Here is an 18,648-nt window from a genome sequence, read left to right on the forward strand (position 1 = left end):
TGCATTTGATCAAGGTACGTTGGTATGTGCACTGTTAAACCGGAGACAGAACTATCTGAACCGGAGTTTCATGAAGCAACCAACATCTGGCGGTTCAACAAGGGGACTAATGGCATATACCGGTTTGGAAAATTTTCTATAAGGTTAAACCGCTTGATCTAAGCATTGAAAAGCTGAGATTGCGGATGGACAAGTACGCAGAAACAGGTTTCACAAGATTTCTTTACAGCATTGGATCAGAAGCAAGTTCAGAAAAGAGATAAATACTTAGAGGTTCAAAGGAGCAGTACCGAACCAATGAGCAAAACGTTCATATAGATCTATGGTTTGAGATGCATAAGTGAAGGCGAAGGTCAAACAACTATCATTGCACAGAGTAAAGATTTGCGGATTCATCTAAAGATCTATCGTATGAGCAAGAGGCAGACGATGAACACTGAAGAACTGTGAAACCCTAGGCCAGATCTGCGGGGGAAAGGATAGAAGATTTACCGGAGCTGAGGAAGATGCAGAAGGTTGCCGCGATGTTCTGGTGTGCTCAGGTTGATGCAGCGGCCAAGGATGAGGCAGAGGTCGACGGCGGCGGCGGAGCTCCGAGGCTGGCGACGCGAGGAAGACGAAGAAGGCACGGAAGGAGAAAACAAATGACCCTTCGGTCCTATTTATAAGGCGAAAGAACATGAGTCAGGAGCGACAATCAAGGGGCCACAAAACGGAGCTGTCGCCTCGATTTCCGCCGATCTATTAAACAAAGAAGCATAATGGATAGCTTCGTTATGACAGGTGACGTCACTCCGGTTTACAGCAATCAGAGAAGATGACATCATGGCGGTTTACCAATTTATAAGAAGATGTTGAAGATGAAGCTTTTATTAAAGGATTGACATGAACCCGTTCAAATCAATCTGGGGCCTAATGTTGGGGATATTACTATTGGGCGTAAACTGGCCTATCTGGGCCGGGTTAACTTCGTCAGTAGTTAAGTATGTTAAAGCCCAAGAAGACAGAGGAGGGCTCAAGGCCCATGGTCGGTTCAAGGCCTGTAGCCGTAAACCGGCGTTAGTAGTTAACCTGTATTGTAAGTTAGGAATAAGTAGAGACCAAACCAGACACATCTATGAGCCGGTATTGGGACTCCGTAAGCCGACGGGAGTCACCCGTGTATATAAGGGGACGACCCGGTGGCGGTTCAAAAAAACAGACAACAACTCGAGACATAGGCGAAGCTTGTTTGCTTCCTAGTCATCGAAACCCCATCAATTCCATAACAACTAGACGTAGGCTTTTACCTTCATCGAAGGGGCCGAACTAGTATAAATTCTCTTGTGTCCTTGTGTCCGCTTTAACCCCTTCAAGCTAACCCGTCGCGATGGCTCCACGACTAAGTCCTTTCTCTAGGACATCTGCTGTGACAAAACCACGACACTTATGATTTTTTTCCTCGACGAAAGACTCCATATAGCCAAAGATGGGCATCAGAGGGTGATAACCCACAAGTATAGGGGATCAATTGTAGCCTCTTTCGATAAGTAAGAGTGTCGAACCCAACGAGGAGCTAAAGGTAGAACAAATATTCCCTCAAGTTCTATCGAGCACCGATACAACTCTATGCACGCTTAACATTCGCTTTACCTAGAACAAGTATGAAACTAGAAGTACTTTGTAGGTGTTTTTGGATAGGTTTGCAAGAATATAAAGTGCACGAGAATAAAAAGCTAGGGGATGTTTAGATAAAGAAGTAATAAAGTTAGTATAGCGAGTGCAGAAAAGTGGTGGTAGGAGTTGCGAAATTGTCCCTAAGCAATTGACTACTTTACTAGACCGGTAGCAAGTTTTATGTGGGAGAGGCCACTGCTAGCATGTCATCCCTGACTTGGAATTCTATGCACTTATGATTGGAACTATTAGCAAGCATCCACAACTACTAATGTTCATTAAGGTAAAACCCAACCATAGCATTAAGATATATTGGTCCCCCTTCAATCCCGTATGCATCAATTTCTATGCTAGGTTGAAGCTTCTGTCACTCTTGCCCTCCAATACATAGTCCTATCAACATACAACTAACCCTATGGTGTGATCCACGCGCGCGCTCATATGATGGGAACCAAAGGACAACAACATAACCACAAGAAAATTAAACCAATCATAGCAATTCATCAACAACTGATAGGACAACAAAAATCTACTCAGACATCATAGGATGGCAACACATCATTGGATAATAATATGAAGCATAAAGCACCATGTTCAAGTAGAGGGTACAACAGGTTGCGGGAGAGTGGACCGCTGTAGATAGATGGGGGAAGGTGATGGAGATGTTGGTGAAGATGGCGGAGGTGTTGGTGAAGATTGCGTTGATGATGATGGCCCCCGGCGGCGTTCCGGCGCCACCGGAAGCGAGCGGGAGAGAGCCACCCTCCTCCTTCTTCTTCCTTAACCTTCTCCCTAGATGGGAGAAGGGTTTCCCCTATGTTACATAGTCTCCATGGCATGGGAGGGGCGAGATCCCCTCCAAGATTGGATATGTCTCTCTGTCTCTCTCTGTTTCCACGTTCTCAGATTCTGCCCTTTCACCGTTTCTTATATTCCTGGAGATCCATAACTTCGATTGGGCTGAAATTTTAACATGATATCTATCCGGTTATTAGCTTTCTTGCGGTGAAATAAGGGCATCAACCGCATTACGGGGTGGCCACGAGGGTCAGGGGCGCACCCCCTGCCTCGTGGCCCCCTCGGGCATCTTCGCGTGGATTTTTCTTCCCAAAAATCACATATATTCCAAAAAATCCCCATCAGTTTTTATCCCGTTTGGACTCCGTTTGATATGGATATTCCACGAAACAAAAAACATGCAACAAACAGGAACTGGCACTGGGCACTGGATCAATATGTTAGTCCCAAAAATAGTATAAAAAGTTGCCAAAAGTATATGAAAGTTGTATAATATTAGCATGGAACAATAAAAAATTATAGATATGACAGAGACGTATCAGCATCCCCAAGCTTAATTCCTGCTTGTCCTCGAGTAGGTAAATGATAAGAAAGATAGTTTTTGATGTGGAATGCTACCTAGCATAATATTGATCATGTATCTAATCATGGCATGAATATTAAGACACGAGTGATTCAAAGCAATAGTCTATCATTTGACATTAAGACAATAATACTTCAAGCATACTAACCAAGCAATTATGTCTTATCAAAATAACATAGCCAAAGAAAGCTCATCCCTACAAAATCATATAGTCTGGCTATGCTCCATCTTCACCACACAAAGCATTCAAATCATGCACAACCCCGATGACAAGTCGAGCAATTGGTTCATACTTTTTAACGCGCTTCAGCCTTTTCAACCCTCACGCAATACATGAGCGCAAGCCATGGACATAGCACTATGGGTGGAATAGAATATGATGATGGAGGTTGTGTGAAGAAGAAAAAAAAGGAAGAAAGTCTCACATCGACGCAGATAATCAACGGGCTATGGAGATGCCCATCAATTGATGTCAATGCGAGGAGTAGGGATTGCCATGCAACGGATGCACTAAGAGCTATAAGTGTATGGAAGCTCAAACTGGAAACTAAGTGGGTGTGCATCCAACTTGCTTGCTCATGAAGACCTCGGGCATTTGAGGAAGCCCATCATCGGAATATACAAGCCAAGTTCTATAATGAAAATTCCCACTAGTATATAAAAGTGATAACTCAAGAGACTCTCTATATGAAGAACATGGTGCTACTCTGAAGCACAAGTGTGGTAAAAGGATAGTAACATTGCCCCTTCTATCCTTTTCTCTCATTTTTTCCTTTTTTCTTTTTTTCCTCTTTTTTTGGTGGGCTTCTTTGGCCTTTTTTTATTTGGGCTTCTTTGGCCTCTTTTATTTATTTTTAAAGTCCGGAGTCTCATCCCGACTTGTGGGGGAATCATAGTCTCCATCATCCTTTCCTTATTGGGGAAATGCTCTAATAATGATGATCATCACACTTTTATTTACTTACAACTTGATATTACAACTCGATGCTAGAAAAAAGATATGACTCTATATGAATGCCTCCGGCAGTGTACCGGGATGTGCAATGATCTAGCATAGCAATGACATCAAAAACCCGACAAGCCATGAAAACATCATGCTAGCTATCTTACGATCATGCAAAGCAATATGACAATGATGCTCAAGTCATGTATATGAAGATGATGGAAGTTGCATGGCAATATATCTCGGAATGGCTATGGAAATGCCATAACAGGTAGGTATGGTGGCTATTTTGAGGAAGATATAAGGAGGTTTATGTGTGACAGAGCGTATCGTATCACGGGGTTTGGATGCACCGGTGAAGTTTGCACCAACTCTCGAGGTGAGAAAGGGCAATGCACGGTATCGAAGAGGCTAGCAATGATGGAAGGGTGAGAGTGCGTATAATCCATGGACTCACATTAGTCATAAAGAACTCATATACTTATTGCAAAAGTTTATTAGCCCTCGAAGCAAAGTACTACTATGCATGCCCCTAGGGTGATAGATTGGTAGGAAAAGACCATCGCTCGTCCCCGACCGCCACTCATAAGGAAGACAATCAATAAATACCTCATGCTCCAACTTCGTTACATAACGGTTCACCATACGTGCATGCTATGGGACTTGCAAACCTCAACACAAGTATTTCTCAATTTCACAATTACTCAACTAGAACGACTCTAATATCACCACCTTTATATCGCAAAACTATTGCAAGGAATCAAACATATCATATTCAGTGATCTACAAGTTTTATCTAGGATTTTATGACTAACCATGTGAATGACCAATTCCTGTCATCTCTCTAAATAGATATAAGTGAAGCAAGAGAGTTTAATTCTTTCTACAAAATATATGCTCACTCTCTAACAAATATAAGTGAAGCAAAAGAGCATTCTACAAATGGCGGTTTTCTATGTGAAGAGAAACAGGCAATCCAAACTTCAAATGATATAAGCGAAGCACATGGAGCATTCTATAAAGCCATACTCAAAAGATATAAGTGAAGTGCAATGAGAATTCTATAAATCAACCAAGGACTATCTCATACCAGCATGGTGCATAAAAGAAAAATGAAAACTAAATGCAAAATACGCTCCAAGATGTGCACATATCGCATGAACGAAACGAATTCAAAAACATACCGATACTTGTTGAAGAAAGATGGGATGCCTTCCGGGGCATCCCCAAGCTTAGACGCTTGAGTATCCTTGAATATTTACTTGGGGTGCCTCGGGCATCCCCAAGCTTGAGCTCTTGCCTCTCTTCCTTCTTCTCACATTGAGACCTCCTCGATCTTCGAACACTTCATCCACACAAAACTTCAACAGAAAACTCGGTAAGACCCGTTAGTATAATAAAGCAAATCACTACTCTAGGTACTGTTTAAAACCAATTCATAGTTTGTTTTTGCATTATAGCTACTGTAATATAACTTTTTCATGGCTTAATCCACTGATAGAAATTGATAGTTTCATCAAAACAAGCAAACTATGCATCAAAAACAGAATCTGTCTAAAACAGAACAATCTGTAATAATCTGAACATTCACCATACCTCTGGTACTCCAAAACTTCTACCAAAATTAGGAAAAATAAAAACTTTGTATAGAAAGACAGTGCAAAAAGTTTCAGAACCATTTGACGTTCCAGCAAAAAATGTAAAATCGCGCGCTACAGCCAAAGTTTCTGTCCTGCACCGTACAAACCAACAAGCATCTAAAACATCCTAAAGGCAAACCTTGGCACACTATTTTTATAATACAATGGAATTGTACAAGGGGATAATTATTTTTGTTGAAAAGTTTCTGTAATCAAGATTCACAAAGTTTCCGTGAGCATGAACAAATTTCAAGGAGCTCCCCCACTTCAACCATGCTTGTCTCTCTCACTTTCACTTCCCTTTTTGAAAAAGTTTTGGGTTCCCCTCTTTTTTTAAAACTTTATAAAAGCACACAACAGAAATAAATGACTCTCTAAAACTTCCGGGTTGTCTCCCCGGCAGCGCTTTCTTTAAAGCCATTAAGCTAGGCATATAGTGCTCAAGTAATGAATCCACCCGGATCCCATGGTATATCAAAGCCAATTTTAGACAAAGTCTAACTCTCTTCCTATGCATCGGCATGTCATAAAAGAACAATTCATGCACACAAAGTAAAGGCCAATGCATAGTATAAACAGTTTCTTGCAATTTTTTCGTGTTGGAAACATAAAGAGTTGGAGATGTAGTTCCTCTCTCATAATAATTGCAAGTAGGAGCAGCAAGCACATGCATATTATATCTATCAAAATCATCATGTGTAATAGTAAAATGCAACCCATCAATATAATCCTTAATAAGGGTAAACTTCTCCGATATAGTGTAGTTGGGAGAATTCAAACAGATAATAGGACTATCATGCGTGGGTGCAATAGCAACAACTTCATGTTTAACATAAGGAACTATAGCAAGTTCATCTCCATAAGCATAATTCATATTGGCATCTTGGCCACAAGCATAGCAAACATCATCAAAAAGGGATATTTCAAGAGAATCAACGGGATCATAACAGTCATCATAGCAATCATCCTTCGGTAAGCACGAAGGGAAATTAAACAATGTATGAGTTGAAGAGTTACTCTCATTAGAAGGTGGGCACGGGTGATCAATCCGCTTTTCCTCCTTTTGTTCTTCGCTCTCCTCCTCATCTTTTTCATCCAATGAGCTCAAAATGTCATTAATTTCTTCTTCCATAGACTCTTGCAAAATATTAGTCTCTTCTTGGACAACGGAGACTTTCTAAATAAACGCATCAATATCGGCATTGTATTCATAATTCTCATAGCAATATTTAAGGATAGCTAAATTTTCAGGTCTATAAACTGAATCATCAAAATTTTCACACTCTTTAAACAAAGATTCAATTTCATAAGCACCCATAAAAGCAACAAATTCTTCTATTTGTTCCACATCATAGTAATCATATATACCATTAGCATAAGAAGCCAAGGTTTTATCATCATTAAATTTCCGTGAAAAGGGAAGGTGTGGAGCCTTCATCCTAGAGCAACAAGTATAGTCATATCTCAAGCATAGTTCCCGAGCATACCAATGCAACATATGAATTTGATCCCATAATAGTTTCCCTTTTTGAGTCAAGCGATAATCCCTAAAGTATTCACATTGATCCAACGTGTCTCCCATAACATAATTGAATGGGGTTTCTCGGGATTACCAAAGTAGTACATAATCTCTTTCACATAACTAGCATCGAGGGTTTTAGGAGGTTCCCCATCTCCATGAGTTGCAGGTACACCTAATTGTTTTGGTATTTCGTGTTCCATATCCATATCTAAAGATAGAGAACAACTTAGAACAGCAAATAAAAATTACTTAGTGATAAAGCAAACAAGCACACACGAGAATATTCACCCACGCTATGGCTCCCCGGCAACGGCGCCAGAAAAAGGTCTTGATAACCCACAAGTATAGGGGATCAATTGTAGCCTCTTTTGATAAGTAAGAGTGTCGAACCCAACGAGGAGCTAAAGGTAGACCAAATATTCCCTCAAGTTCTATCGACCACCGATACAACTCTACGCACGCTTAACGTTCGCTTTACCTAGAACAAGTATGAAACTAGAAGTACTTTGTAGGTGTTTTTGGATAGGTTTGCAAGAATATAAAGTGCACGTAAATAAAAAGCTAGGGGATGTTTAGATAAAGAAGTAATAAAGTTAGTATAGCGAGTGTGGAAAAGTGGTGGTAGGAGTTGCGAAATTGTCCCTAAGCAATTGACAACTTTACTAGACCGATAGCAAGTTTTATGTGGGAGAGGCCACTGGTAGCAAGTCATCCCTGACTTGGAATTCTATGCAATTATGATTGGAACTATTAGCTAGCATCCGCAACTACTAACGTTCATTAAGGTAAAACCCAACCATAGCATTAAGATATATTGGCCCCCCTTCAATCCCGTATGCATCAATTTCTATGCTAGGTTGAAGCTTCTGTCACTCTTGCCCTCCAATACATAGTCCTATCAACATACAACTAACCCTATGGTGTGATCCACGCGTGCGCTCACATGATGGGCACCAAAGGACAGCAACATAACCACAGGGAAATTAAACCAATCATAGCAATTCATCAACCACCAATAGGACAATGAAAATCTACTCAGACATCATAGGATGGAAACACATCATTGGATAATAATATGAAGCATAAAGCACCATGTTCAAGTAGAGGGTACAGCGGGTTGCGGGAGAGTGGACCGTTGTAGATAGATGGGGGAAGGTGATGGAGATGTTGGTGAAGATGGCGGAGGTGTTGGTGAAGATCGCGGTGATGATGATGGCCCCTGGCGGCGTTCCAGCGCCACCGGAAGCGAGGGGGAGAGAGCCCCCCTCCTTATTCTTCCTTGACCTTCTCCCTAGATGGGAGAAGGTTTTCGCCCCGGTTACATGGTCTGCATGGCATGGGAGGGGCGAGAGCCCCTCCGAGGTTGGATATGTCTCTCTATCTCTCTCTGTTTCTGCGTTCTCAGATTCTTCCCTTTCACCGTTTCTTATATTCCCGGAGATCCGTAACTCCGATTGGGCTGGAATTTTAACACGATCTCATCCGGATATTAGCTTTCTTGCGGCAAAATAAGGGCATCAACCGCCTTACGGGGTGGCCACGAGGGTCAGGGGGCGCCCCCTCGGGCATCGTCTCGCGTGGATTTTTCTTCCAAAAAATGCCAAAAAAATCTTCGTCAGTTTTTATCCCGTTTTGACTCCATTTGATATGGATATTCTGCGAAATAAAAAACATGCAACAAACAGGAACTAGCACTGGACACTAGATCAATATGTTAGTCCCAAAAAATAGTATAAAAAGTTGCCAAAAGTATATGAAAGTTGTATAATATTGGCATGGAATAATCAAAAATTATAGATACGGTGGAAACGTATCAGAGGGCCACCAGGGGGCCCACGAGGCAGGGGGCGCGCCTAGGGGGGTAGGGCGTGCCCCCCACCCTCATGGATGGTGGGTGGCCCCCTTTGGTACTTCTTTCGCCCAATATATTTTATATATTCTGAAAATAATTCCTGTGGAGTTTCAGGACTTTTGGAGATGTGCAGAATAGGTCTCTAATATTTTCTCCTTTTCCAGCCCAGAATTCCAGCTGCCGGCATTCCCCCTCTTCATGTAAACCTTGTAAAATAAGAGAGAAAAGGCATAAGTACTGTGACATAATGTGTAATAACAGCCCATAATGCAATAAATATCGATATAAAAGCATGATGCAAAATGGACATATCAGCCACCACCACCCCCCAGCCCCGTCCGTTGAGCTTTCTTCGTTCGGCGAGGCCCCACCACCGCCCCCACAACCACCGTCCCCACCCGAGCCCCTTCCTTCGCACCGGCGAAGTTCGACGAGCTCTCAAAAATCGACTGACCCAATTTTGAAATTAGTCTAATGTCATTTAACTAGTGTGGAATATAAAAGGGGAAAACCATAAGCATTGCGAGTATAGTGTTGAGCGTGCCATGGCGGATCTGAAGGTGCAAACCGGACGAAGGAACGTCACAACCAATGTTTGCTTTCAACTAACAAGTAAGTGATGGAAAAGAAATCAGAGTAAAGTAGTGGAGATCTATTTTCTTGCTGCGATAAATAAGTTGAGCAAATATGAAAGAGTACCGCCTCTGGTGCGGCGCCGTGTATGCATCTACTGAGAATTTGACGATGCTGCGGTAGTGATGGCTGTCGGCGGCGTGAAAGCAGATCTAGGAGGGTAGACGGTGGCGGTGGGGCGCGGTGGACGAGACGGTTGTTTGAGCGGCACCGACAAGGTGGACGACGGCGGGGATGAAGCGAGAGGACGGGATGCAAGGATCCCGGTTCGAAGCCGTGGATGAGAGAGGTCGATCTCTTGTAATGGCCGACAGTGTCGGGGTATCAGCTCCGGCATGGTGGAGGAGGACGGCAGTGGATGGGGTGGCAGACGGAGGAGGCTGGGGTGGAGAGGGTGTTTTGGCACCCACGAAGTATGAATGGGGAAATGGAGGGAGAGAGGAAGGGGGGAACCATGTCTTCAGGGCACGCTTGTCTCAAATGCGAGGAAATTTACAAACTTAGCCCCCGTTTAAAATTTCCTACATCACAACAATATTAGTCGGTTGGGGATAGGACGGTAATCTCGCATACGCCGAATATTTGCCAATGAGAGTTTGTTTTTGGCGCCCACCGTGTATGAATCGGGGAGGGAGTCGATTACGACCAAGGAGACACCGTGTTTTGGCGCCCACCGTGTATGAATCCGGGTGAGAGGCGGTTATGTCACGTTTGAGTGAAATTACAAATCTACCGCTATCGAAACCTATAGAAATCGAGCCGATTGGCTTTGCGTGGCAGAGATATGCAGTAATTTCCATCTCGCAGATTTTGGTTTCGGGCGGTTACTGTGACTTTTCCCCGCTTCGTTCAAATTTTTGCAGACCAAGAGTGCACGTTTACTGTGCCAACTCAATTCGAATCCAGTTTGTATTCTATTTTTGTTCGGCCAGGATCCATTTTCGATTGGAATAAAATTATATATATACATCATTTTATATATATATACTTTCAAAAGCACAACAAAGATTTCTGCTCCTTTATATGTATAATATGATTTACAAATACAATGATCTCAAAATCATAAGGTTGAATTCAAAAAATTTAAACCAAATTATGTTCTACTAAAATGTATGGATCAGTAATATCTACATATTAAATAACATAGATGTGCGTGAATTCATATGAGTATGCATGTTTGATAGATCAATTTTGGTTCGAGTATGAATTACATGTATCATCATCTCGAATTCAAATATTTGAATCCCTTTTATGTTGACTCCTTTCACGCCCATATCTCTCGCATGCATGCTCCTTCATGTAGCTATCACTCTCTTTTCTCCAGCTCACCCGCATGCTCACTTCATGTTTCTCCTACCTTCGCAAACATGGTCTCTCGACGTCTCCCTTGAGAAGTGTCACACTCTCCCTATCGTTATACATTACAGGATTTTCATTATCTCTCACGTCTCTACCGTTCTCTGGTATCACTAGGTACCTAAGCTTTCTTTTTCACCGCCACACACACAATCTCACTCGTCTATCACTTTGTCTGTCTCTCTATGGGGTTCTCTCACACACCGTATATGTCTCTAGATATGACTCATACCAATTACTCTCTCCTGCAGACACAACATTTGTTGCGGTCTCATTTCCGTCTCCATGTCAGTTATAAAACTGACATTATTCATTTGTTTACCGATCAGACAAACTCCCCTCTCTCTCTCACACACACACAACTCCTGCTTCCACTCCCCTTCCCGACTACCTTCTCTCCCTCACACACACACACACACAAAACTCTCGCTTTTGCACCCCCGACTTGTATTTCTCTCACAAACATTTATCGACTAGCCTCTAGATAGGTTTATACACCCGCACACTCGTTCTTCCACTATCGCATACATGTCTCTCTCGCACTCCTTGTATCTATGTAGATTTTTCTTCCCTTATTGAGACACGCCCTCTCGATCGTGCACACTGTAACGCCCTCGATGCGGCTATATCTCCCACGTGTCGAAGCACGACTTAGAGGCATAACCGCATTGAAAGCAATGTCGCAAGTGAGGTAATCTTCACACAACCCATGTAATACATAAGGGAAAGAGATACATACTTGGCTTACAATCGCCACTTCACGCAATACATGAGTAAAGCATTACATCATCCAGATACAATCAAGGTCCGACTATGGAACCAAAATAAAAGAAGACTACCCCAAATGCTACACAGATCCCCGATCGTCCCAACTGGGCTCCACTACTGATCAACTGAAACGAAACAACACTACGAACAAGGTCTTCATCGAGCTCCTCCTTGAGCTCGGTTGCATCACCTTCACGGTTTCATCGGCACCTGCAAACTGGTTTAGGAAGTATCTGTGAGTCACGGGGACTCAGCAATCTCACACACTCGCGATCAAGACTATTTAAGCTTATGGGTAGGGAAAAGGTAATGAGGTGGAGCTGCAACAAGCACTAGCATATATGGTGGCTAACATACGCAATTGAGAGCGAGAAGAGAAGCAAAGCACGGTCGTGAACTAGAAGTGATCAAGAAGTGATCCTGAAACTACTTACGTTCAAACATAACTCCAACACCGTGTTCACTTCCCGGACTCCGCCGGAAAGAGACCATCACGGCTACACACGCGGTTGATGCATTTTAATTAAGATAAGTTTCAGGTTTTCTACAACCGGACATTAACAAATTCCCATCTGCCCATAACCGTGGGCATGGCTTTCGAAAGTTCAAAACCCTGCAGGGGTGTCCCAACTTAGCCCATCACAAGCTCTCATGGTCAACGAAGGATATTCCTTCTCCCAGGAAGACCCGATCAGGCTCGGAATCCCGATTACAAGACATCTCGACAATGGTAAAACAAGACCAGCAAAGCCACCCGGATGTGCCGACAAATCCCGATAGGAGCTGCACATATCTCGTTCTCAGGGCATAACGGATTGTCCAAACTCCAGTAGGCCAGCCCAGAGTTGCCCCTGGTGGCCATCGGCGGTTGACAGGTTGAACCAACACTCATAGGAGCACTGGCCCGGGGGTTTAAAATAAAGATGACCCTTGAGTCTGCAGAACCAAAGGGAAAAAGGCTTAGGTGGCAAATGGTAAAACCAAGGTTGGGCCTTGCTGGAGAAGTTTTATTCAAAGCGAACTTTCAAGGGGTTCCCATTATAACCCAACCGCGTAAGGAACACAAAATCAAGGAACATAACACCGGTATGACGGAAACTAGGGCGGCAAGAGTGGAACAAAACACCAGGCATAAGGCCGAGCCTTCCACCCTTTACCAAGTGTATAGATGCATTAATTAAATAAGAGATATTGTGATATCCCAACAAATCCATGTTCCAACATGGAACAAACTCCATCTTCACCTGCAACTATCAATGCTATAAGAGGGGGCTGAGCAAAGCGGTAACATAGCCAAACAATGGTTTGCTAGGACAAGGTGGGTTAGAGGCTCATGGCAATATGGGAGGCATGATAAAGCATGTGGTAGGTATCGTAGCATAGGCATAGCAAAAGAGCGAGCATCTAGCAAGCAAAGATAGAAGTGAGTTCAAGGGTATGGTCATCTTGTCTGAGATCCCGCAAGGAAGAAGAACGAGTCCATGAAGAAGGCAAACGGACGTAGTCGAACGAATTCTCACAACACGACATTATCGGAACCAACCCGAAGAAGCAACACCGGAAAGGAGCAAACAACATAGTAAACAACCATCACATAATCATGGCATGATGCACAATCAAGTATGATGCATGTCCGGTTTAATGAAGCATGGCATGGCAAAGTGCACAAACAATCCTACAAATTAAGTGGAGCTCAATATGCAACTCCGTTGCATATTGACGAAACACCACGTGACTTATTTAGTTCAATCTTGTTTATGTACTCAACAATATTAAATGTTGGTTAGCATGGCAAGGGGTGAAGCAAAATAAAACTACCTATCTAGGCAAGTTTAAATGAGGCCGGAAATATCAAACAACCATTCCGGTAAATCCTCATGTGCATTAGTAATTTAATGCAACAACAATTTAAACATTCTTGAAGTTGTTATCATGATGTGGATGACATGCACGTTTTATGCAAATTAATGAAAATGTTGACATGATAAGATGCAACACGCAAGCGATGACATGGCAACGACAGCGAATAACTGGAAGACACCTGGCACGACGGTCTCGGGGCGCCACAACACTCCACCACTACGAGAGGATCTCGTCCCGAGATCTAGGATGGCACCGGAGAGAAGAAGGAAGAGGAAGAGGAAGAGGTAAAACTAAGTTGCTTCTTTGACAAACGAGTGAAACCAAAGAACCTTGCGAGGTTGAGCAAGTTGAAAGAAAGAAAGTAACGGAGATGAACGAAGTTGAAAGCACTCCGTTAGGAAAAGGAACATGGAAGAACAAATTCGGCAGCACTCCGGTTGAAAAGTGATATGAAACTTGATAAGATGAAAAGAACTTGAGCTGAGGCACCACACTCCGGTTAAATGGATAAGCATGAAAAGATCATGATCTTGACAACTTGAGATGATGAGAGAAAAGCGAAATATCACAAAGCCTCCGGAACAAAAGATAGAACGGATTGAAAGTAATGAAGAAGAAAAACAACATCTTCTGCCTCGACTGAATTTGAAAACATCCTAAAGAGAAGGGTCAAACAGAATTGTTGGAAAACCAACAACGAAAAGAGTAAGCTTGTTGTGGGCTTATTTAAAGCATCTCGAAATTATGAGGTGAAATTTTGCCACTAATGGAAACAATAGATTGGATTGATATGAACAAGATGAGAAACTTATTTCACCGAGAGGATAGATGAAGAACTTGGGTCATTTGTGAGCACCATAAATACCAAACAATCCTTAGGGAAAGCTTTATGTGAAATATAACCCAAGATAACTCCAACAAAACGATTGGTGGATTGAGAAGAGCTCATGCTTGCAGAGATTGATGGGTTTAACTATCTCATTTTTAACAACATGTGAATCATGAAACATGAACTCAAATTATCAAGAATGACATAATACCACCTCAAATGATACGGTAGAAAGAATTGTACTTCGGAATGCAAGAAGAGGAATACTTGAAGCTCCTCTGAAAAGAATCTTGATTCACACTTCAAGAAGGAATTAAATCCTTGATGAACCACCGTGTAAAGCCTCCATGAAGAACTCCGGTAATAAAAGAATGATCAAACGAAAGGGAAAATTGAAAAGAACTCCGGGAGAAGACTTGCAATGATTAGATGAAGCTTGGAAATGATATAACCGAGAAAACTTGGAACTCCGGGAAGAAAAGATAAAGCATCTCGAATTGAGAATGTGATATGATGAACCACTCCGGAAATAAGAAATTAGATCACTTGGATGAAACAAGAATAAGAATTATGTTATGCGTATCCTTCACCAATATAGATTGATGACAAGCAACGGATTTGGCATACTACTTAATCTCGTAGAAAGGATTAAGATAGATATGGCGCAAACTTGGGAAGATCTTCAACGAACCACCGGTAGAATCTGGAAAGCACGAATGCATTGATATGATAAGCGAAGGAAGAAGAAATCTTGAGCGAACCACTGTAAGAATTAAAATGACCGAAGAAAAGATAAAGGAACACCGAGAAGAATTATGAAATGAACGAGGATACTTGGGGAAATTTAGATACTAGAGAGCGAAGAGATCCTGAACCGATTAGAGAAAACTTGATTTATGCACTGGTAAGATTTGGAGAACGAGAGCTGAAAACTGGAATGAATACTTCTGAGATGATGGGCTCCGGATAATCAAACTGAAAAGACTCCTGAATTGCTCCGGAAGGATGAAAAGAATTGTCACAATTGAAACAATTATGAGAGGACGTCATAAGGCTGGCACCATGAATCTTGAAGAGAATGGAGCAAGATATGGAGGAAAACTCTTCTTCGGTGTTCAAATCTTGAGAATGACGATGAGAAACACCACCATGAATTGTTGAGATACTCCAGGATGACAAATTTAAAGGTTGAGCCAACGGTGAAGAATTTTGGAAGACCTTGGTGAAAGACATTTGACTGATGATAACTCATTCTTACGTCAAACTTCAAAAATAATTTGAGAGTAACTCCATGGAAGATTAGAAGAGTCAGGTAAGATCCTAGGAAAAGACCTGTGGGTTAGGGCCCACTCAAAATATACACCATTGAACGATTGCTTGAAAAGGAGATAGCACCGGTTGAATTAAACGGCTTGAATGAGATAACAACATCGAAATAAGTTGAACGGATCTTGAATGACAAGACGAGCCTTCTGAGATATCTTTAGCACTCCCGAACAAATGAATAGCGAGAAGTGAATGATTATGAGGTGCACCAGCATGAGAAGGTATTTGAAATGAGGAAAAGGGATATGACCAACACCAAAAGCTTGATTTGAATCCACCGGAGAAGATAAAAGAAACGAAGAATGATGAACTTGAAGCTCCGTTAGAATCTTCCTGAGAATCACCGCATAAGAACATTGACGGAAACAAATGGAGAGACTCTCACAAATAAAATGATACATGATTAAGAAATCCGAGTCCTTGAAGAAAAAGGGTGGGAGGGTGGGAAAACAAAGACAACTTGGAGACGGATGAAACAAACACCATTGACGAAAAATTTGAGTTGATCTTGCGGATGTTGAAAATGAACGGATCCGCTTGAAGAGAAAACACATCGTTTGAAAAAGGATTGACATGACAATCTCAATGACCAAGAAGGATTAGTATTGACATAGTAGTGTGAGAACACCGCTTAGGAAAGGTATGGAATCAACACTTGACATTGAAGCAACTTGAATACCACAACTGAAAACAAAACAAAGGATTGGCTTGCAAAATAAGCTGGAACAACATATGATAGAGATTTTGTCCGAAGTTTTCGTGGTAGGACCCACACGGGCTCGATCGTACAACACCATCATGTACAAGGCAGTGCACATGACATACGAAGCATCCCCGAGTCAGCATAGCCAAGGACTCTTTAAGACACAACGAGACCATTGTAAAACCAACCGTGGATAGGCGGACCACTAGACGTCGAACCCCAATCTCATATCATGCATCTATCAGAAAGATATCCTAGGAGCTACTTGAATTCCCACTTATAAACTCCCGAAACTTTCCTGTTATTCAATCAGGTGTTGGGGATACAGGGGAAGCATAATATCTCACCCAAAACTAGCAAATCCTACATCCAGTTGTATCCATCCTTCAACACATAACCAAGAAACCTTCGGAAATCGTTTACCTCAACCTTCGAAAAGCATCCGTTATACAAGTTATGGCAATACTCCCGAACTCCCGCCCCAGTACTGGGTGGCGTCAAGGTTATCTCACCAACAACTGCATAAAAGAGATTTTCGATGTCGGCGAACTCAGGTATTCCAGAACTGCAATGATAAAATTGTGACGACAACACCTCGGAGCTCAACTCCCCGGGACACTGCCACAACCCCTAAATGTCAGGAGGCACCAAGAACAATGTTCTCATCACAAAACCATCAGAACGATTCCAAGATACCCGCGTGATCCTAAACTTTTTTTAGTGAAATTTGAGGAGAGAAAGTCAAAACTTCTACGTCAGGAGGCCTCACCAGAGCGATGAAGGGACTGAGGAGTAAAAAGAATCCTACTCTCCAATATATATAATCCTATAAGACTCAAAACATTTTTCTAGACTCAACAACGTCAGCGAATCGACCAAGCAGGGGGCTCCTAAGTCGGGGAAGGCTCTGATTACCAACTTGTAATGCCCTCGATGCAGTTATATCTCCCACGTGTCGAAGCACGACTTAGAGGCATAACCGCATTGAAAGCAATGTCGCAAGTGAGGTAATCTTCACACAACCCATGTAATACATAAGGGAAAGAGATACATAGTTGGCTTACAATCGCCACTTCACGCAATACATGAATAAAGCATTACATCATCCAGATACAATCAAGGTCCGACTACGGAACCAAAATAAAAGAAGACTACCCCAAATGCTACACAGATCCCCGATCGTCCCAACTGGGTTCCACTACTGATCAGCTGAAACGAAACAACACTACGAACAAGGTCTTCATCGAGCTCCTCCTTGAGCTTGGTTGCATCACCTGCACAGTTTCATCGGCACCTGCAAACTGGTTTTGGAAGTATCTATGAGTCACGAGGACTCAGCAATCTCACACCCTCGCGATCAAGACTATTTAAGCTTATGGGTAGGGAAAAGGTAATGAGGTGGAGCTGCAGCAAGCACTAGCATATATGGTGGCTAACATACGCAATTGAGAGTGAGAAGAGAAGCAAAGCACGATCGTGAACTAGAAGTGATCAAGAAGTGATCCTGAAACTACTTACGTTCAAACATAACTCCAACACCGTGTTCACTTCCCAGACTCCGCCGGAAAGAGACCATCACGGCTACACATGCGGTTGATGCATTTTAATTAAGATAAGTTTCAGGTTTTCTACAACCGGACATTAACAAATTCCCATCTGCCCATAACCGCGGGCACGGCTTTCGAAAGTTCAAAACCCTGTAGGGTGTCCCAACTTAGCCCATCACAAGCTCTCACGGTCAACGAAGGATATTCCTTCTCCCAGGAAGACCCGATCAGGCTCGGAATCCCGGTTACAAGACATCTCGACAATGGTAAAACAAGACCAGTAAAGCCACCCGGATGTGCCGACAAATCCCGATAGGAGCTCCACATATCTCGTTCTCAGGGCACACCGGATTGTCCAAACTTCCGGTAGGCCAGCCCAGAGTTGCCCCTGGTGGCCACCGGCGACTGACAGGTTGGACCAACACTCAGAGGAGCACTGGCCCGGGGGTTTAAAATAAAGATGACCCTTGAGTCTGCAGAACCCAAGGGAAAAAGGCTTAGGTGGCAAATGGTAAAACCAAGGTTGGCCTTGCTGGAGGAGTTTTATTCAAAGCGAACTGTCAAGGGGTTCCCATTATAACCCAACCGCGTAAGGAACACAAAATCAAGGAACATAACACCGGTATGAT

The sequence above is a fragment of the Triticum urartu genome, chromosome 3A, assembly GCF_056163025.1.
Source record: "Triticum urartu cultivar PI428250 chromosome 3A, HENAU_Tu73, whole genome shotgun sequence".
NCBI lineage: Eukaryota > Viridiplantae > Streptophyta > Magnoliopsida > Poales > Poaceae > Triticum > Triticum urartu.